Genomic DNA, 14,533 nt, shown 5'->3' with positions numbered 1-14,533 from the left:
ATACCTTCCCCTGTTGGAGCAGAGAGCTCCCGGTGCCTTCTGGAGGATGCTCCATCCGATTGCCTGGAGGGCTCCAGAGCACGGCACCGGCAGCTCCTGATGCAGGTCCTCCTCCCTCCCAACGCCCAGGCACTGCCTGCGGACCGTGATCTCTGGCTGCGAGGTAGGAATGCCATGGCTCCGAGGCCCAGCCGTGTCTCCAGTAGAGCCTGCAGGCCAGCGCTGTCTCCTTGCCTGACACCTGGGAGCCTGCGCGGCCACTGGAGGGGAGGTGTAATGTGGTCCCCAAATAAAACATCGTTAAGCAAGCGGGCAGCTGCATTTGATGTTTCTGAACAGTCTTGGGGCATAAAGAGCAAGAGGAATGTATGAGAGCAATCTGGGCTGGGAGGGAAAAGGTCTCGGGTGAGGTCTGGTTCTCAGAGAAAAGCCTAAAAACTCTTCTGGGGGCTGAGGGGGCAGAAGGAAAAAGAGAAATGCCTTTGGCCACTTAAGAAAAGGAAAAATAACCACAACTTTAAAAAAAAGGAGTTAAAAATAAAATAGAAAAGAACTATAAGCAAAGGATTAAAGAACATTTCTCTCCTTCATGTTTCCCCTCCCCACCACAAAAAAAATTGTTGTGGTCAAGTTTTTTATATTTCAGAATTTCAAATAAAGTTGACTTTTAAATCTTCCCCCCAACATCTGGTTTGTAATTAAAGGAGCAGTAAATAGGAGGGAGACAGAAGCCATCTCAGAAGCCTGTCCTTGATACATGACTCTCCAGCAATATAGCTAGATGAGCGATACCACCCCCAGGCTCCGGCACTTACACAAACAAAATCCAGGCTGGTTTTGGTGACAGCACAAGCCATTTCGTCTTCCCCCTGGAAGGAGGCTGCCAATTATCTTGCTGCGGTTGGGGATTTGATGCTGGTGACAGACACTGAAGGAAATATCTGCATTGTGAGGATATGGATTGTCTAATATCACTGACCTTGCTGGTACCTTAATTGTGTTTTGTTTTACCTGAGGACAATTGGCCTCAAGGGGAAAACGAGTCTAACAGCTGCTGTGTTTTCTTCATTGCTCAAATATTAACAAAATGCTTTCTGTAAGAGAAGGTAGGAAACACTGTTCTGTGAAGGTACTTGGGCCAGAGGGATTTTAAGACACTACAAAAACATTCAGCCTTCGTCTTTTTTGTAAATGAAGTGATGCTGTTGGTGTTGCCACGCTGCCATCACTAAGCTGATATTGGGAGGACAGTGACACTGCAGCTGCTCCCTAAGTGAGCAGCAGCAGCCTAAGGGCCAAACGAGTGCTCCCGCATATTGGCTCTTCCCCACCTCCGTCTGCATTAGCCTGTCGCGGGGACACCAGGTCTTCTCCAGGGAGCAGCCCAACACTCCCAAACTCATAGAAGTCATCCAAGAGCCTCGATGGGACCATTATGACTTTTTTTATTTCATTACAGATTTCAGCTGGTTTCAGCTTGTACCCCACAGGCTGAAGCCATTTGCCATGACAAATTTGCCTGTAATGGAGTTATTTATTGATCTTGCCATGTCATAAATAGGAAGCTTTGGCTTCCTTTGGCATGAGATACTCAGCAGTCTGTTTCCTACAAACATCATTATATGTTGTAATTCACTGAAAAAGATACTCCTTGTACAGAAAGGTCATGGTTATTAATTATATGAATAGCAATAGTGGCTTTCAGCGAGGCTGAGTCCCAGCTGCGCTCCTGCAGATGTACATGCAGATAGGTGGACAGTTCTGCATGCAAAGAGAGCAACAACCGAAGACACGAGAAGACGAGAGAGCAGGAGGATGGGAGAAATGAAGCTCCTGAGTTGTGCCTGTGCTGCATGCTGGGCTGGGCAGCTCTGTGCCTGCCTCCAGTAAAGTCTGGGCAGGACAGAGAAACCTGTGGTTTGCTTAATTTCATTCAAATTTTCTCAGTCCAGGAGGTTTTTGGAAAGCGGAGAGCAGAGAGCAGGACCAGGTGAATCACAGCCACAAAATGCTTTATTATGGCCACACTTTGTCCTGCTCTTCTTGTGCTGGTGCTGGAGCATGTCTGACCCTGTGGGGACGCAGTGCAGGGAGCCAAGCCTTTAGGAAAATATTTACCTTTTTCTTCTCCCCCCCCCCCCCCCCCGAATTTTTTCATGCTGCTATGGCAAGGCCAGCTTCCTCCATAAAATTCCTCTGGCTCGGAGGGGCAACAAGCAGTTCCCCAGGGCTGTTGCCCAAGACATTTCTCACATCCCCACTCCACAGTACCCTGTCCACTTCTCCCTCCATTTTCTTCAGGTCCCACCAAATTCCCAGTTCCCTCTCCTGCCCGAGCTGCAGGTAGCTCCTGCCAGAAGGATGTTACTGCAGCTTTGCTTGCCTATGCAAAGGAACGGCAGGAATTATTGAGGAATAAGTTGCAGGTACATACTGGCCACTGCAAAGCAGATGGCAGCATAGGAGCCATCATCTTTAGCAACAGTTGCAAAGGGGCAGATGGAGCACGGGAAATGGTGATGAGGAAAAACAGTGGCAGGGAATGGGAGAAGGAGAGCAAACCAACACAGAAGGCTGGCTACAAACAACTGGGCAGGGCAGCACCCTAAAGAAACAAGTGGGAAAACTGCAAAATCCATGAAATAAACCACATCTGAGCTCGGTGACTGCATCTCACAAAAGCAACAAGGAGGGTGACAGCTCCCAAAAGGAAATGGCGATTCATCTCCACACAGGGAATAGGAAGGAGAAGGACAAAAAAAAGGCAGCGCTGAGCCAGAGACCTGCTGCCCTTTTCCGAAAGTGCACCTCCGGCTTCTAAGGGCAGTCACGCTGCTCGTCCCCAAACGAGACCTGGCAAACGCCCATCGTGCATGAAGCTTCGGAGGTGGGAGGCTGCAGCCCTGGCTCTGGGCAAGTGCGTCAGGCTGGAGACTTGGCGCTTTATTTGGTGGGTCAACACCCATTGGCAACCGGGGGGGCAACGACAAAACGCTGTGCTGGCTGACGAGGTCGGAGAAGGGAAGATGCGGCAGTGCCTCCGGATGATTTGCAGCCAAAGCTCCTCTCCAGCTGTGCCCTCCTCCCCGGGAGCCAGCGCCTGCCACAGAGGGCGAGGGCAGGGGCGGCTGGAGGGTGTCTCCAGCAGAGCCCGAGGGGAAGAGCAGCACCAAGCCAAAATCATTACCTTTTGCAGACCAAAAAATCAAGCATGAATCTCATTGTTTTGAAAGTACTTTTTCTGGTTAGGACTTAGCTCTGTTTACTCCAAAGTCAGACAAAACACAGGGGACTCAAAACCAGCATCGGGCATTAAGTACTGCAAACATAAGTGATCCCTAGCAGTTGCCGTACAGGAGTCTCCAAATAATACATCTGTTTTCCTTCTTTTGTGACATTTGATTAAAGTCTCGCTATCCTGACTATTATTTAAAGTGCTTGGAGGCGAGGCCCAAATTTCACTTCCCCTCCCACATTCACTGACTCCATCCTCCTCCTCTTCCTCCAGATATGTTTTGCTATAAATTACTGGCACTGTTTCTGTTGATAGTCAACATAATCAAACATTTGTAAGCATGCTGTCTCTTCAATCTGTTCAGTTGATGCACTTTACCTGATCTTTCATTAAAGTAATCAAAACACTTGCTGTGCCGTGTCTAATGAATGTTGCATGTATGATTAAGTACTTTCATTCATATTGCAAGTTTGATTTAATGTAATCTGCCTTTCAGACAGCCATTAGCCTAGCTCCTGCGTGAATTCGATTAATTGGCTGAATTCTTCCAGATGTCCATTAAGTATTACAGGAATTTCTATGTAAAAACAGCAGGGACCGTCTAGCGGAGGAGCAAACAATGATATGTTATATTGCTGCCATGACTTACAAAAAGCTGGATTCATTTTCATTAATAAAACATCTGTACTCCTGCACAGCTATGCATCAAGATGCATTTATTTTATATGTTTATTTCTCTTATGACTATAAATAGACAGTTAAACAGAAGCACAGTCTGTTCAGTTGGAAGATACACAAGCAGAACTGTATCAGAAATGAAAACAGCAATATAGAATAGTGTAGTTAGGACTTAAAATAAGCATTGAGCATTGTAGCAAGCAAGGCAGTGACTCCTATAGCTGTGTGGTGTTTCTTAGCATAAAGGCATTTTTTCTTTGGACAGTTACGAATCTGCAAAATGGTCGGCTCTTGCATTGAAATGTCCTGTGCCCAATTTATGTTTACAAGGCTCATCGCACCTTTAAGTGGGAGTAAATAAGCAGTTTGGCATTTTTAAATGGTGTGGGGTAAAGAGAAAAATTGCCATCAAAATAAACAAGTCTGATAAAGTTTTTCTTAATTCTCAGAATGGGGATTTTCTTCTTCCTTTTTTTCATAAAGTTGCGCTTCAGAAAGTAGGTTTCAGTGCCTGCTGTACCCAGCCCGTGCAGGGGATCGTGGTGTTTTGGGGAATGGGGAGGGCACCTCCACACACAGATGTAGCTCCCTTAACTTTCTACCCACGTTCCTAGAGCCAAGAGCCCCTTTCAGAGGACCATGAGAGATCGCAGGGCCTCCTTGCCCCTTCCGTCCCCTCTCCTCCCACCTCAAATACCCTTCTCATCCTCGGGGAATGAGCACGGGGCCAGGAACCCCAGTGGGCAGACTGGAGAAGCCTGGCAGGAGTTTGACGCTGACCCTGCGGCCCTGAACTCAGCACAGCTTCATTTTCCCGAACGCGCCGCAGGTTTCCTCAAAGCCAGCGAGCTGTAGGGCTAGACCTAATGCTACGTCTATAGCAGTGTGCTGTGCTGAGTCAGAGGCAGAGGAAGGGAGCGGAGCCGCAGCAGTTGAGCGGCGTTCCAGCTTTTCGCGGTGATGCTCCGGCTCCCCCGGGGGAAACAGCCAAATCAAGCTCTTCCCTCTCCTCCCCGGCTCAGCCTTTCCTTACTGCTGCTCAGCCTTAAAAGTGTGTTTGGTCCTTGAAATACCACTCCCATGCTGGGGAAATTATTGCCGCTTTCCACCACATCAGGATTTTACTGACCCTCCCCCCCGTCCAAATTAGCAGGAGCTGGTACAAGCCAGTTCATTTTCAAAGGCTGTTTAATAGATTCTCGACTTACAGGAGACATCTAGCAGAATATTGTTCAGCAAAACTTGGGCCGTACAACAAAAGGAATTGGGATTTGCTAAACTGTAACTCCTGTTTTCTTCCAACAGCTCACACGGTCACAACGCTGGCTAACAGCTTGCTTGTTTATTTACACGTTCTCTTTTGGTTTCACTTCTATCTCTATTTCTTGCTTTTGTTGCTGTGTTGTCTATTATCCCCCATAGCAAACATACCCATAAAAATCCAGTATTATTATATTATCTATATTCTGCTATGAAAAACACTTTAAGACAAATTTTCTACCGTAGTTGTGCTGTGAGACCTTGCTCCAATACCCACGTAACCTCATAAAAGTATGGCCCTATCAGACCTAAATCTTTACACCAACCCATTGCAACGGTCTCATACCAATGCCAGGGGAAAGCAAAACACAGACAGTTGATTGACTCCCTTGATCTCTGTTACAGAGCGATTTTCGTAGCAGGGAGGGCAGTAGGTAGACTGGAGAAGGGGAGCGGATGCAGGAGTGAGGGCCGAGCAGGAGGTGAGGCAGACTTTCCTCAGCGTGCCGCAGCAGCCTCGGCAGCAGCATTAGGAGAAACACTTCACCCCTTTCAAACGTATCAGAAATCTGACTCTCAATGCAATGAAAACAGTTCTTAGATTTTTGCACAGAAGAAAATGGTGTAAATATAATGTATAGGTGACCAATCTAAAAACGAAATGCAGCAAAGCAAACTGACCCTTTGCTAGTTTCCAGTGCTGTGTGTTTTTCAAGGCAAATGTGGAAAAGTCACATCTTCTTTTGAAGCCCGAGAGACTGAAAAATTAAATCAGGGGGCTTTGTTATTGATGTTTTTCTAATACAAATGTTTTGAAATCCCTGCCTTTCATGTGTCTCTTACAAATAAGCAGAAATGTGTGATGAATCATCTTCGCTTTTAATTCCTTTAATAGATTCTTATCTCACCCACTAACGTCTAAACAATTTTTGTTTCTGTAACAATCCCTTCCTCAGTGGTAAATATTACTCTCAGACAACATCTTTTTTGGAGGTTCATTATGTTCATTCTGTGGCTGAGACTCATTATACTCAGTTATTTATTTAAAAGAACAAAATGACAGCAAATGCCTGCGTTTATCATGTCTCCCTTTATACGTTTATAAAATATATTTTAGCAAGAAGGCCCAGCCACTCTCAGGGTTTTGAAGAAACCAGCTGGCCTTCCTTCCTAGCCGTCCCTCCCCGAGAAAGGAATACTTAAAGGCGACAGCAGAGTCTAACCTCGCTTGCTAAATGAGACTCTGCTGACGCTAATGGGAGATTTGGCAAAGACAGGAAAATAGTTTACAAACTATTTGATTTTTTTCAATTACAAAATAAAAAACTTTGGGAATGATTATGAAGAAAGAAGCAAATGAAAATGCCACTCTAAGGCATGGTGAAATGATATATGTGGAACCAGCCCAAGAAATAATTTGGATACCTAAGGACAGGTTTGAATCTTCCTGAACTACCAGAGTGTCACCCATCTTACTGAAGAGCTTGCCAAAAAAAAGTTCACAATCTTTCCACAGGAAAAAATCCTCAGCCCTTTAAACTAGCATTTCACTAATCCAACATTCATAGAGTGGCTTCTGTTCATGTTACTCCCATCTCCCAAACCAAACTCCAAGTCCTACAGTGGCACCCACTTCTGTTCACACCCAACTACATCTGGCCCTCAAAAGAGAGGTGCTAACTGGCCCCCAATCATAGCAAAAGGTTGTTGAGATACCTATATAGATTATAATCAGCATAATTATAAAAATGGAGAGCGGCTTGCCCACAGGGAGCTGTAAAATACATTTTTAACTAGGCCATTGATATAATAGAGACAAGATGAAAAACAAGAGAGGAGGGCAAAGGTTCAGCTGTGTGGCCATTCTGGGAACTGACTGAAAAACAAGAACAAAGCTATTCAGAGCAGGTCGTTAAAGAAAAAAAATATCTAAACCAAGTCTAAAAGATAGGAAATAGAAATATGACATGGTAGCTTACAAAGCAGAGGTCAAAAAGACATTGGTAATTAATGATGAAAAGATAAAGAACCAAGCACTTAATTTCAAAGAAATAGTGGGGGAAGGCATAATGGTACTGCGAGCAGGAAAAAAGATTTTGCAGAAGTAAATGAAAATGAATAAGATCTCAATAAGGGGAAAAATGGATAATTGAAAAAGTAGAAGAACTGTAAATTGCTGTAGCCAATTTTGCTCTGATATTGTTCCACATCCAGTTTTTGTACATGGAAAATACAGGTGAAAATATCTACTGTGTTTGAAAGTTTAAAGACTACTTTCTGAAATGCAGACCAATGGATTTTACTTCTGTTTCATCGAGATGCCTACTGGAAGGAAAGGGGTAGGAAACACAAGCCCAGAAAAATGGAGAATAGCAGATGTTTTGAAACAGCAGATCCAACCTTGTTAGCATCTTCCCATGTTTTCTTTTTTGTTTTCTGAGCTTCAGCTTCAGATAAGCAAAACCAGATAATGCAGAGTGCAAAACAGCAGTGGACAGCCTAGACCCATACAGCCTCAGTTATCCTCTGGAGCTGTAACAAAAGGAGTACATCTCAAGTGAAAAAAAAAATAATAAAAAGACGGGGTGGAGGTATGGCTTTCCCACAGTCACTGGTGCAGGAGATTGTCCCAGCACCTTCACCAGAAAAAGATGAGGAAGAGTGAATAATTTATATTACAGAATTGTTTCAGTTTATTTCCCAGTTAAGCCCCTTTTACTTCTCTCCAAGAACTGTGTGAGAAGACTCCTTTACAAAAACCCCGGTTGCGTTAAGTGGCATCTTAAGCAGGTCACATTTTTCAGAATAATCAAACCTAACCTGGCCCTCTCTTGGTTGAGTCCCCTGATGCTGGTGAGTAGATCCCCGGCACGCAGGCTGGCAGAGCCCTGCACAGAGGCACACACGGCAGTGGAAAATTTATCTGCTCTTTGGAAGAAGCTGCCGCACTGGAGGTTTGATGTATTATGTAGTAACACACAGGCCCTTCCACCAGACAGTGACCGCTCCAGCCCTATCAGAAGGATTAATAACCACATCACCCCGGTACTGCAGAGCCAGCTCAGATGCTGTAATTCCCAGGGGCTGGACTGCAACACTGAACTTTTACATGAAGAAGTAATCTGAGGTGCCATGGACTGTAAAATATAGCAAGGCTCTTCTGGGAGAAGACTGGTGACAGATCCACCTGGTACAGCTGTGGGTCTTGGGCACTGAAGGAGGACATATGTGGTAGCTGCTCTGTGTAAAGGTGACCTGGTTTAGCAGAAAAGACACAGTGCCATCTCTCAAATACTGTTTTTCAGTAGCACATCTGTGTGTGGAACCAGGAAAAGAAAGAGAGTCCATGATATTCTGCATCTCAGTGGGACCTGGCAAAACTAACAGTATATGTCCTGCCATCTCCAGAAACCAAGCAAAAGAAATCCTAACAGCTGTAGGTGTTGAGTGAAGGCATAAGCCCTTAAACACCATAAGTCACCCCGGGTGCATCCCCCTCTGGATGCTGAGCTGTAATGCCTGTGCACCCAGCGCTCGCAGAGGCTTAATCCCTTTCAACAACGGGATTTGCTGAGAGCTGTATCCTTTCAGGATTTACATAACACCCCAGCGCACATGTCTTTCAGGAGGATAAGAGCTGCTTAGTATGTCCTGAATTCACATTTTTACCACCATTCAGTTTATATCCATGTCTCTCTCCTCAGCAGGAAAACCTGAATTACCAACATTGCCCTCAGCCCACCAGCATGCTGGGTTATGAGCTTCACAGCTGGCTCAGCTCAGCAGAAAGCACTTCTGCACCGTGTCGTGGGTGCGACCCTTGCCCCGACACACACCGCATCTCCTCGTGGCTACTTCCCTGCGACCCTGCCAAACATGTGCAGATTTTGTGTCCTCTAAAGATACCGCAGCGGGAACGCATAAGAGGATGCTTGAGTTGGAGGCAGTTGCGTGGGGAAGGGCAACGGCTGACTGGTATCTCTTGTGAAAAGCAAGCCAAGGGATACTGGTGTGAGCCAGGGACACAATCTTATTTAACTTTGCCTCATCCTTTATTCACCTTTTTATATGAATTCTTCTATTGTACCCTTACCTTAAGGGTGATCACTACTGTGGAGCTCCACAGTTGTCCTTCATTGCTACAGAGCTACAGTAGGCCATATTTCAATTGTGTCAGTATGGATATTGCATCCACTGGAATGAAGTTTGCTTTGAAACAAAACTGTTTTCTGGTGAAGTTCTTAGTTCCTTTGAAAGGGAGAAGCAAGCCTGACATCAGCTTTCCTCACTTTAATTACTGTAAGTGTTTTCTTTGTGCCAGCAATCTCCCATGGATGCAACAATGAATTCTCAGGACAAGGACAGGCAACCAACCAACAGATCTGAACTGAAAAGAGAAGACAAAAGAGGTATGAAATAGAGAGAAAAAAAAAAAACCTACAATGAAAATTAGCCCAACCTCTAGTTGACAGTTGATGTTCTTGCATCTTCCTTTTCCCATCAACCGTGTTTCCTCATTCTTCTCTTACAAGCCCAATAGCTGCTTCATCTTCAAACTGCCAGATTCACAGAGCTCCCTTGGCACTTCTTCAGCAGCACAAGGCACTTGTGTCTAGCTGCAAAGACTTTCTTTTATTTTGCCAGGGACACATTCCAGCATTATGTGGGGTTTTCAACATAAGTTTTAACCTCCCGACACTTTTCCAAATCTACGGCAGCGACACCAGAAAGTCCACACACATGCAGATCACCCCCTAGCCCCCTACTTGGGAGAGCAGGGCTGTAATAGAAAGTGAGGAAGAAACTTGGAAATGTAACAATGTGCAAATCAGACTGGACATTATTAAAGTCTGTCCCAAAAATGTAATTATTCTGCCTTCTCCATTTGTTTTTACGATGTGCATTATAATCCTATTCCTTACACCACAGCATACAAAAACCTGTAAGAATTACAGATATTAAAAAGTGGCTTGTTTTCTTTCCCTGCTTCAGTAACTATTTAAGCTATTAGCTCTACTTCTGTGAAGGATGCTGAAAATACAAATTTGGCACTTGCATGCTAAATACCTGATGCTACAATGATCCAAGTTCCCTAAATCTGTCACCAGAGGCATTGCATAAAACTAATTCAAGCAGCAAAGGAAGAGTGCAGGCACACCCTTAGCAGCTAGACTTGGATGCTTACGGATTTTATGCAAACCTGGTAAATGGGGTAGAGTCAAAATCAGCATTATTGTAATCTTACAGGAAAACACAAAATGGCCTCATCTCACTTTGCTGCTGCCTCAGCTGAACAACCGTCTGTGCCTGGGGACACGCCTATGCTAGAAAAGTGATATTTATTTTCCATCCCTTGTCCAGCTACAAGTTTCACCACAGAGTCCTGCAAACACCTGGAGTACTGAAACCATGCACGGGCCATGTACCTGCTGCTGGACAACACTTCAGAATAGGCAAGACCTGAGGAAGTCAGAAGGCCCGGTGTCTCCAAGCCCTTCTCCTGACCACCGAGCGGGTAGAGACTCAGTCGGTCAGAGAACAAGTGCCTTCCAACCCTGTCCCACCTTCAGCCTCACTGCTGGGAGTCAGTGGGCCCAAAGGGGTGTCCTCCCAGTGCTTTACCTCAGCAGCTCAAATACACGCCTAGTTCTTCGCTCAGGGACTTTGGTGCGCTTAAAATTGAGGGAAAATCCTCCACAAATATTTTTGTAGAGGAAAACAGGGCAGAGCATTAGCTCGCTCAATTTAACCAGAGTGAGAGCCAGAGCCAGACCAGAGGTTTATTCAGCACCAGACCTGCACAGCACCCTTGGTGGCACAGGCTGCAGCCTGTGCATGGTGCCCAAGGGGGCACGGCTGGCACCCACTCCAGCCCTCCAGCTCTTCAGGACAACAAGCCACCCATGGAGCAGTGAGGGGGATAAAAAGGGAAAAATTGAATGACTATTCATGTTCCAGCTTCAGGAGGGTTGGGGGTGTACTTAGACACCTCAAAAATACTGTGGCTAAAACACGCTTAGAGTAGATACATGCTAGAGCATAGCCGGGGGGACACATGCAGAGATATAAGGAGCTCAGGACAGAAACACAGCCAGTAAATGAAAACAAAGATGAACATACAATGAGTCTGCTTATCATTTCAAAATACTGTCATAGAAAAAGCAACCCAAAAGAAGACAGATATTATTTGTCCCCATCATCTCCCCGTCCCCCCCCCCAAAAAAGGGAAATGTTGGCTGTCTATCAGTGTCTTTCAGATTTAGATTATTTTTGGAGGGAGGGTCAGCAAACCAAAACACAAACAAAGAGAAATTTTCATTTGATTGGTGATCCAGTTTTATGTCACATAATACTTTCCATCAACCTTAAAGTCAAAAAATTGCCTATAAAATAAGAGCTGCTGGGATTGCTAGGAAGAATTTTGTGACAGGTAACTTCCTGCTAATAGCCCCTTATACACAATGTTGTGGAAGAGAAAGAGGTGAAAAAACACTGCTCTAAGCACTATGGCCATTTAATCCTTAACATGGGAATGTATTTCTGCTCTTTTTCCCTCCCTAGATTCATTTTATGTTCCCATCAGAAGGTTAATTGTGTTAACAGGAGTTACAGCCACAGGGGAAAGATGTGATTGAATGCTGAGTGCAGTTTTAGCTGATAACCTCCGAGTGAGTGAAAGGGCACAAAAAGGGGTTGATCTCCTCTAAAGGGGTTGTCAGTCATTCAAGAAAAAATGCAGCTGTGGGAGAAACAGCCTTATCTCCCAGGACACGAAGAAGAGAAGCTATCAAAATAATCTTGAAGCTACACTCATCCCGGGCTCCGTGTCTGTGCCTGTGGCTCTGACAGCGGAGTTAAATGTGAGTGACTGGCTTTTTTGTGTGCATGAACAAGCAGACCCTGACTTGATGCACATTCTTGAAGACCAATTAGATTGCATGAAAATGTGTCATTAGCAACAATAGACTCCAAATAATTATACCTCTAAAAAGCAGGCATGAAATCTTGACATCTTTTAGCTTGATGGCACAACTCCTGTTTGCTGAATTGGGGACATGATTGCATGCCAAGGTTTTAGGTAAGACTAGCAGTGAAATCTTTCCCATATATTTAAACTTAACCAAAAATGCCTATAGAGGGTCTGCATGAAAAACAAGGACTTCCCTCTCCATTGATCATTTTGGCCCACGTCTGAACTCACCCTGCAAAATTACATAGGATTTATGGTAAGTAGCTTGGAGAAGAAAGGTTGGGGTTTTTCTGAGATTAAATATTTCTGTAAACTGCAGATGATGAGAGCAGTTATTTATGGAAATGTCTGCACCCACAGAGGCAGGACAAAGGACCAAGGTATATTTCAGTGCTAGAATACGAGCGGTGAAGTTTGCGCCTGGTTTATCTCAAAGGTACACTGCAAACTCCAGAAACAGAAAGCCTTCTCCTCCCTTGCACTCCAGGACTACCTTAGAAACATCTTGGGAGCACTCCAGAAATAGTTTTAGGTGTTGTTACCAGCTCCATCGCAGTTATCCTTCTCTACCTTGTCAATGGAAAGGATGCTAAACCTCCAGAAACTGAGACCCTTCCTGTTCAGACTCTGGTTCTGCTGCCTTTACAATGCGGATCCTTTTCTCACACACAGAGCTAAAAATACAGATGCTTGTCCAGTTATAGCCATAATATAACAATGCAGTCTTGCAAGAAAAAACAAGTAGATGGAAAAACACGTCTTTAGACTTCTGCTTTAAAACACCCTAATATAAACCTGGCTATCTTTTCCCCCAAAGCTTCTAAGTGCAAAAAAAGTTCTGTAATATTAACGTCAACAGTACAACTTGAACAAAACAACTAAAATGCTTATTGACTTGGTAGCAGGGAAAGCCAGTTTGAAATATTTGATCCTAACACCAGCTAAGCAAGTATGTGTAAAGTGTAAAGCCTGCACTTGTTGATTTCTGAGATAAAAATCAATAAAACTGTCCATAACCTATAACTCTTTGGTTTACCTCTCCATAGAGATCAAAAGAGAGTAATTAGATTTCTGCCTGACTAGCAGGGGTAGAAAACTGTTTCATTTTGGATCAAAACCTTCCCAGTGGATTACACCTTCTATCCACTGCCTATCAACACTTAACAATTGCTTCTGTATTTGACTGACAGAACTACCAGAATGTTGCTATCTAATTTTCAGTGTAGTTGATACAGAGGTTTGAAGCTTTATTCTAGTGTCAGATTTTAAAATTAATTCTTCTCACTTCGTATTTTACATTTTTACTCTGCCTGGTGTTTTGTAACAGCCAGCCTTGCTAATGTGATAAATAATTAAAAAGCAAAACGACAATACCCATCCGACCTCTAATTTACAACAAGCAAAAAAACCTTAATCTATTATTGATGATCCAGCCTTTGGATTCAGATATCACTCTAAACAAGCAGTTGTCTGCCTTGGATTGTCGTTGCATTTCATATTCAAATGAGGTTGATGCTGTTGCGTATATTTTCATCTGATGACATTTTAATATCACCAGATGCTATTGCCTGCCTAGGAGATAACTGCTTCAAATACAGCCTCCTTCCCCCTCTAAGCACAGTGATATTAAGGGACAGGCAGAAAGCAGGTCATGTTTTAAAATAACAGTTTTATAACACTCACTACTATCACTGTATTCTCACATTTTAACAGTCCTGCAGTCTTTCTGTAATAATGGCTTTTTAAAGAGAAATGTCACTCTGCATTTTGATCTTCCTTAACTCAGCAGCTTTTTGAACAGGCTGAGAGCATGAAATATCAAATAACAAATAGCGCTCGCAACAACTTCACATGCTAGATAGAGATTAATCTATCGGAAAATATGTGACAGCTTAAGTTCAAGTTCCATGTAATGAGCTGTGTTGATGGACAGATGCAATAAATTCACGTCCTGATGCAGAGGACTTTGTCAGATGAAGTCCAGATTACAGACAGCCACCTGCAGCCTCCCAGCACCTCCTGCTCTACTCAGAGCAAGCATTTGGGGTCATTTTGCTTACTTACTTGCTTACAGGAGTAACGAACCTTCCCATTCTCACAGCTCTGAGCATTTTAAAAATAAAAACTAACCTCATTTTTAAAAAATAACTAGAATTTTCAGTATTTGAACTTGGCCACAATGTATATTTGTGCAAAAGTATTACATGAGATTTGAGCTTACCTTAAGTGTATGCATTTAGACTGAAACTCGCCGTGAGCTGGGACATTTTTCATTGTAACTTGGACAGGATAAAGCATCCTAACCTCTAAAAAGGAATGTATGACTACTGGTTATTGTTTTGGCTACCTGTGGTTCCCCTGCCCTCGCGCAATGCCTGCATAGAGACAGA

Source organism: Harpia harpyja, chromosome 3, assembly GCF_026419915.1.
Source record: "Harpia harpyja isolate bHarHar1 chromosome 3, bHarHar1 primary haplotype, whole genome shotgun sequence".
NCBI classification, from domain to species: domain Eukaryota; kingdom Metazoa; phylum Chordata; class Aves; order Accipitriformes; family Accipitridae; genus Harpia; species Harpia harpyja.
This window is presented reverse-complemented; position numbering follows the sequence as displayed.